The sequence below is a fragment of the Nuphar pumila genome, chromosome 7 (assembly GCF_984573655.1).
Source record: "Nuphar pumila chromosome 7, dmNupPumi1.hap1.1, whole genome shotgun sequence".
Taxonomy (NCBI): domain Eukaryota; kingdom Viridiplantae; phylum Streptophyta; class Magnoliopsida; order Nymphaeales; family Nymphaeaceae; genus Nuphar; species Nuphar pumila.
This window is the reverse complement of record NC_143255.1, coordinates 113,047,791-113,055,390: the sequence shown is the minus strand read 5'-3', so window position 1 is coordinate 113,055,390 and position 7,600 is coordinate 113,047,791.

Here is a 7,600-nt window from a genome sequence, read left to right as displayed (position 1 = left end):
GGTCGGGTTCGGGTTGAGGTGTGCTGACACGCCAACCTGACCCGCCAACCCGACCCGATTGCCACCCCTACAAAAGATATCTTAAGATGGCCTACTTTCCATATTAAGGATATTTGGGACCTTGAAATTAGAATGACCGTTAAAGATGTGTACATCATTGTTTTTTTTTTTATCAAGGATTTCGAGTGCTTGAAATCGACGTTTTTGGTCGTGCAGATGTTTTACCAAGAAACCTAGGTTGTAGATTAGTCTTTAGTTCAAATATACTTGGCCTTGATTACTTCCCACAGTGATGGAATGCAATTACTGGTACTAGCAGAAAGTGAAAAAATAACTTCTTGTAACCATGGTTGGTTGACAAGTATTTTTTATGACGAGGAATCCTCGCCCAATCAAGGAAAACCCCAGGTGGGGCCACACGATTACCTGCCTTATATGACCCTAGGGATGGCATTACACTGGGGCGGGTGTGGTGGTGGTGGTGTGTGTGTTGGGGGGGGGGCGGCAAGGTCTCCACCCCCGCCCTGTCTCAAAATTTTGCCCTTCATCCCTGCACAAGTTTTGATTTTAACCTCCTTCCACATTTCATGTCCTTCATCCCAAGTCCAAACGGAGCGAAAGAGGGGGGGGGGGGGGGGGGTCTCCTCGGTTCATTGCCATTGCTAAAAACGGATTGGGGATGGGGCGGGGCCGGGGAAAGAATAAGTCCATCCCTGCTTTCATCCCCTCTCGGGTTTTGATTTTAACCCCCATCCCTGCCTCCATCTCCATTTCATAGGCAGGGCCTCATTTCCCCCGGTCCACTGCCATCCCTAGACCCACCTTTAAAAGCTACGGGCACACCCATGTGCTAGTGGGGTTTGATCCGGTGCCTTCATCTCAGATCTCTCACAGCCACCCTGCTGGCCACGCGATGGTTGGTTGACAAGTTGTTTACATTTTTTTTTTCCAAGAGGAATGGTCTCAATAAGGACTTTATGGTGGTCTAGACCATAGTGACGAATATCAGCGTTCTTTTCAAAAAATTCAAGAACTTGGGTAGCCAATATTTATCGATACCGATATTATCTCTAGAATTTATTTTCAAATTATTAATTTTTTAAAAAAATGCTGTGCAATAATTAGTTTTTATTTTTTTCATCTTTTCTCAAGAAAACATGAGAAAAATAAAAGTTCAATTTATCACGAGAATTTGGCTGCCAACATTTGCCAATATGTCTATACCATTATCCAAAATTGTCCAAATTGTCATTCCATCATTGTAAAACAATTTAATTTTTTTTCACTTTGTTTATTTTTAAGGGTTAAATATTGCAATCAGATAATCAACTCTAAAACCCTAATTAGCACGAATCAACATGAGATGTTGAAGTGTGAGACCAGCTAAACCAAAATATGTACACCTTGAATCTTAAATTTAAAATCATGTCTCCCAATTGAATCATTTGAGTAATTAAAGTACACTTTTTTTTTGTGTACCATGAATCTTGATGCAGACTCATGTCTCCCAAGTGAATCATTTGAGTAATTTGAAGTTCACACTTTTTCTACTCAAGCAAACATGTCCCCAATGAGATTGAATCGAATTAACAATTTATGAATAGTGCACATTAGAGTTCCAAATGTGGAGTTTGCCGTTTCCATGTCCAATAGGATCATACCGTGTCAAACAAGTCTGCTTTCCTAATATAACTGTGCATGTGCTCTGTTTGGTGACATTTACAAGTAGCCCCTATCATATGAGCAAAGCCCTTGTGGGCGAAGTCATGCAATCTTATGAGAAGGATATGACCAGTTTGTTGTTAGCATGGGAAAAGTATAACTGTGTATGTGCTCTGTTTCCTGTCAAAACAATGTGAATCAAACAGCCACACTCCACCTTAACCGGATTATCTGTATATCTGCCTTGATGTCTTAAGCCTATAGAAAAGGGCTCACATATGCAACTGCACTCTTCACACATTCAATTGCAATACAATATGAATGCTGATGTGCGTACAGTGAATTCCTTGTTCTCAACCAAATTTCCAGTGTCCCAAGTTTGAACATAGTGAGACTAATTAATGGCTGACTTAGGATGTGTTTTTGTGTCGTGTAAGAGACTTCTGTGTGTATCGAAGTTTATTCATCACCAGTGTGGTGGTGCCTTGGTTGCAGATACGATGATATGTGGAAAATCCATGTTGATGGCTATGGCATGCAGCACGAGGCAACGCAACATGCTCGTTAGCAGCTCAAAAAGCATACATTAGTGTGTGCTGCATATATCAAGTACATCGGCTCAACTATATGTTTCATGCCACGGGGTCTCTCCGACCACCTGCGGTCATGTGTCATGCTTTGGGGGCATCATGTGTCACCTGCGGCCCGTCTCAACTTCACGTCCTCAACCAAAGGCGTTTCATGCAGAATTCGTTAAACGTTGTCGAGTCTTCTATCGTACAATCATATATGGGGAACACGTCTATGAAGTATGAACGCAAAAAAAAAACAAATTCATTTTAGGGTGTCGTGTTGATGCCCATGCAAACCCGCCCAAACTTCAAGGCCGTGTATCTTCGTGTACGTTAAGAATTTTTTAGCCAAGGTCAAAATCTCACCAGTGTATTTATGTATGACTAAGACCCTGATACAATCGTTTCAGCGAAATACGAGACTTTGTTCGGGAATATTATTGGGGACAAAAACTTATGATTCCCTAAGTGTTTTTTGGGTTCATCCTTGTGGTGCTGGTCAGCGCCCATAACACCTATATACTGACCTTCATTTAGTCTCTATATGTTAACACCAATCATGCGGTCTTGGCTACGTAACCCAAATGCCTCGTGAGTAGCACATTGGAATGCACAGGGGTGCCCACAAGTATGCAAATTTTCTACCTAGGTATCTTTAGCATGCGTAGACCCGCAATCAATGCCCATCATACCGCCCAAACTTGCACCCATGCAATGAGTGCATGTCGAGCAACGATGATTCCTCTTAGCTAAGAAGCTTCATTATGTTAAACTAAAAACTGGCTTTGGCTCGGGGTCGAAAGACCTTCTTCACCAAGATTAAAAGCTCCCGTGGGGCCCTCTATATGCCCCACAAGGCCAGCAAGTTCTAAGACCCAATCTTTGCCCCATTCGATGTCACCTCAGAACACAATGTGTTGTTAAGTGTGTGATGTTCATTCGGACGCATTGTTGGCTCTACAACTCTCGACTGCTCATGTGTTCGTCACAAGAAGGCGATGCACCTACCCCTCCTCGTTGGCTTGGATGCTTATGCACTAAAAGATTTGGCTTCGCCCAGCTCAGCTTGGCTTCAAATAATTCAGTTGTCCTAATTGTGCATGGGATATGCATAGCTCCTCATGTGCTTCTGCATTCTCCAAGGTTCACGTAGCTCGTCGCCCCAAGGTTTTCGCACTTCAGCAAGGGTGAGTTGTATGTCATCACGGTGCAAAGGTTCCACCAAGTTCCCCCTAAGCGCAACAAAAGGAAGGGTGACTTTTTGCCTATGACAACTGATATCAGAGCAACTGGTATCACAACGATGGTGAAGTTTGACACTCAAAAATTTATGTTTCACATAGAGGGTACTTGCATAATTGTTGGAGGCAGATTATTGCATGATTGAGTCTCAAGATCTGTAGGTGACTCCTTCCATCCTCTACTCCCCGTTACTTGAAGTCATAATAGAGTGACTTGTGTATGCTACCTTGCCCCTTCTTCTATCGGTGGATGTTGCTACTTGGTTCTGTGAAGCGGTATGGGATGTTTCACAGTGCTTTGTGGTGATGTTCATTGTTGTAGCTACTCGTCATCGCACAGGATGTTCACTCATCAGTAGTGATGGCAGTGAACTGGGGCAGATGCGGGGAACAAGGTCTCCACCCCCGCCCTGCCCTGTCTCAAAATTTTGCCCTTCATCCCCGCATGGGTTTTGATTTTAACCTCTATCCCTGCCTCCATCCTCATTTCATGTCCTTCATCCATGGTCCAAATGGAGGGTGGGGCCCCATTTCCCCATGGTCCACTGACATCCCTAAAGAAGGAGGTTGAACCCTCGAAGAGTATTTTAGTTATTTTACTAACGGAGATCAGGGATGAGATGGGAAACACGAAAGTCCATCCCCGCCTCTTTCCCTGCACAGGTTTTGATTTTAACTTCCATCCCCGTTTTATGTCCATCTCTGGTCCACTGCTATCCCTACTCATTGGTTGGGCACCATGGTGTAGTGACCCTTCTCTCTTCAAGCGCATTAAGGAGATGTGTTATGCTTCAGCTTGATCTTCTCTTAAGCAAGTCTCAAGTCTCACAGGTAGAGCTTGATCGCTTTCATTGCTTGTGCGACAATGAGGTAAGAAAACCATGTAACATAATCAGTTGATTTTATACACCTTCTCAAGTGGAGGAGACTCGTAATCATGCTTCTCTTCTCCACGTTCACTTAATCTATTTACCTGGTGGCTTATCTTGATGTCGCGTTCATATTGATTGTTGGGTTCATGCAAACTTATCATGATCAACACCATTTATTGGTTCATCTTCACTCAGTCAATCTCTTTATTGTCCTTGTACTAGGACTTGGTGTCATACTATGACATTCGTCTCAAAGATATTCAATGCATCGTGAAGGCCACCCCTTCACTCGAATGATGCAAGCAAACCAGACACTCCATCACTCTCCTCATGTGCATAAAGCAAACAATCCAAACACTTCGTCTGCCACACCCTTCGAAGGTCGCCCCTTCGCTTCGTGGCATATATGAGTAAACCATTAAGACACTTCATGGTCACCTTGTTAGTTGTGCTCTTGAAGGACCAACTATTTGTCGAAAGACCAACTCATATTCTAAAATTTGTTTCGCTCTCTTGGTCCACGTTGCTACGTCGTAGGAGTCGTGCTGCTCGTGGTTGCATTGCTCTGCTCAACGGACCACCTCAGGTGCCAAACACTTGCTCTGCTCAGAAGGATTATATCACCTTCATCTCTAGCAGCCTTGCCTTAGTGGTAATCAGGGACTTCATGTCCCATGGCAACTTATCTATGTCATGTATCTTCTTGGGTGATGATTCCCACACTCCACGGTGGTCTTGCCTTGGCCACCTTGATGCTTCAACGATAGCTTCTCTACGCCACACTAAAAGGGGCTGACACTGATCTCTCTTTCATAACCCAACTTAGTTACTTTGCTGCCTTGCACATGGCTTATCGAACAATGCTTGTTTAACATCATCTTTTTTTTGTTCCGGCTTTAGCCTTCTCCTAATTGGTGAAGTGTCGACAAGGACGTCGACTTCATTCTAGTGGAGAAGAATGTGTCAAACTTTATTTGTCACTAGTGTGCCACGTCGCATGTGTTGAGGTGATGCCTTGATGACATGTGTGTTGCTATGTAGAAAACTCACGTTGATGGCTATGGTATATGGTGGTGGCACGAGACAACGCAACATGCTCATTAGCAGCTCAACAAGCAAGCATTAGTGTGCATCGCATATCTCTAGTGCATCTTTTCAACTTCACGCTATATAGCATGGGGGTCTCTTTGACTACCTGCCATGCTTTGGGGCGGCATGTGCCACCTGCAGCTCATCTCAATTTCACATCTGCAACTGAAGACATTCCATGCAAAATTCAATAGACATTGTCGAGTTATCTTTTGCACAATCATATGTGAGGAACACGTCCGCGAAGTTGGAATGCAAAAAATAGCAACTTTATCTAGAGGTGTCATGTTGGTGCCCACACAGCCCAAACTTTGGGGCGGCATATCTTCATCCGTGTTGAAAATTTTTGAGCCAAGATCAAAATCTCGCCAACGTATTGATGTATAACAAAGACCCATTGTCATTTCAGCAAAATGCAAGACTTCATTTGAGAGTACTATTGAAGACAAACTTTTGCTTTCCCAAGTGTTTTTCGAGTTCCTCCTTGTGGCGAGGTCAACACCCATAACATCTATATAGGAGACCTTTCATTTGGCCTGCATGTGCTACACCAACCATGTGATCTTGACTAGGCAATCCCTATATCTTGTGGGTAACACATTGGAGTACATAGGCACCCATGAGTATGCAAATTTCTTACCTTGGAGTCTCTAGCATGAGTGTAGCCCCAATCAACACCCATCATGCCGCCCAACCTTGCACCCTTGCGAAGGGCTCGATGAGTGCATATCGAGCAACTGTGATTCCTCTTAGCTTACGTCAAACTAACAATTGGCTTCGGTTGGGGGTCGAAAGATCTCCACTGTGACATGAGGCTTCTGTGGGGCTCGCTATATGCCCCGCGGGGCCAACAAGTCCTAGGACCCGATCTTTGTCTTATTCAGTGCCACTTTGAAACTCAATGCAATGTTAAGTTCGTGATGCTCATTCGAACACATTGTTGGCTCTACAATCCTCGACTACTCGTACACTCGTCTAAGGAAGGTGACACACCTGGCCCTCATTGGCTTGGACACTTATACACCAAGGCTTTGGCATCTCCCCACTATCAACCAGCTCAACTTGGCTTCAAATAATTTTGTTGTGCTAAGTGTGCATGAAATATACACGGCTCCTCATGTGCTTCCGCATTCTCCAAGGTTCACCCATCTCATCGCCCCAAGGCTTTTGCACTTTCGCAAGGGCAAGTTGCATGCTATCGTAACGCAAAGAGTTCACCAAGCTCCCTCTCTGCGTGACGAAAGGAATGGTGCCTTTTCTTCCATGACATGTGGCACCACCTACCGTGAAGAGCTGTCTTCTGCATAACACAAGCACGACCCGTTAGCATTTCCATGGTGGGCCCTGCAAAAACACATGGGTTTGCTGCGGAAACACACGTGGCTGCCACAGCACACAAACTCACCCTTAAGGGCTGGCCCTTATGGGAATCAAAAGATCATTTCAATGAAATCAAGACTTTGTTTTGCCACATGAAATATACTTCCACCAAAGGAAAGGGAAATTCCTAAAGCATATCTAAAATCCCCCTTCCTTTTTATTAGATGCATTTCATGCAATTGATAAACAATAGCATAAATTGCAAGCAGCCGCGAACAACCCAGCTATTTACAGAAATGCACCCAACTTCTAGTTTTTACATTTAAGCTCTTTTCATCATTGTCTGAAAAAAATCATCCTATTGACCACTGTTTTAATAAAACTGACCAACTCAGTTTATTTTAGCAACAAAGGACAAAAGATGACTAGATATTTTAGGTACGTATTTGGAAATCATTAGAAAAAAAGAAGGCAGTTGAATGCATTAATTCAAAACAAAACAAAAAAACTTGGATTTTTTTAAAATAGCTGATAGGTTGGGCAGCCTATTCTAATCCACAACATTATTGATTCAAAGGAACTGAGTTTCAGTCATAGTTAGCAAAACTCCGTTTTAGGTACGTCTTTTTCATATAAAATTTGAAAAATTAAAAAAGTGGTCTTAACATGGAGTTGGTTTGAGAGATGAAGAGTTCTTAATGCTACAAGTCTGATATGATGCACTAATCTCTATCCCTGGCGGCGACGAGTACTCATAGAGTTTAATACTGCAGAGTGCAGACACAGTCAGGTCCATGGACAACATGACAGCTCTCGACCTGCAATGGGAACCATAACGGTGGTT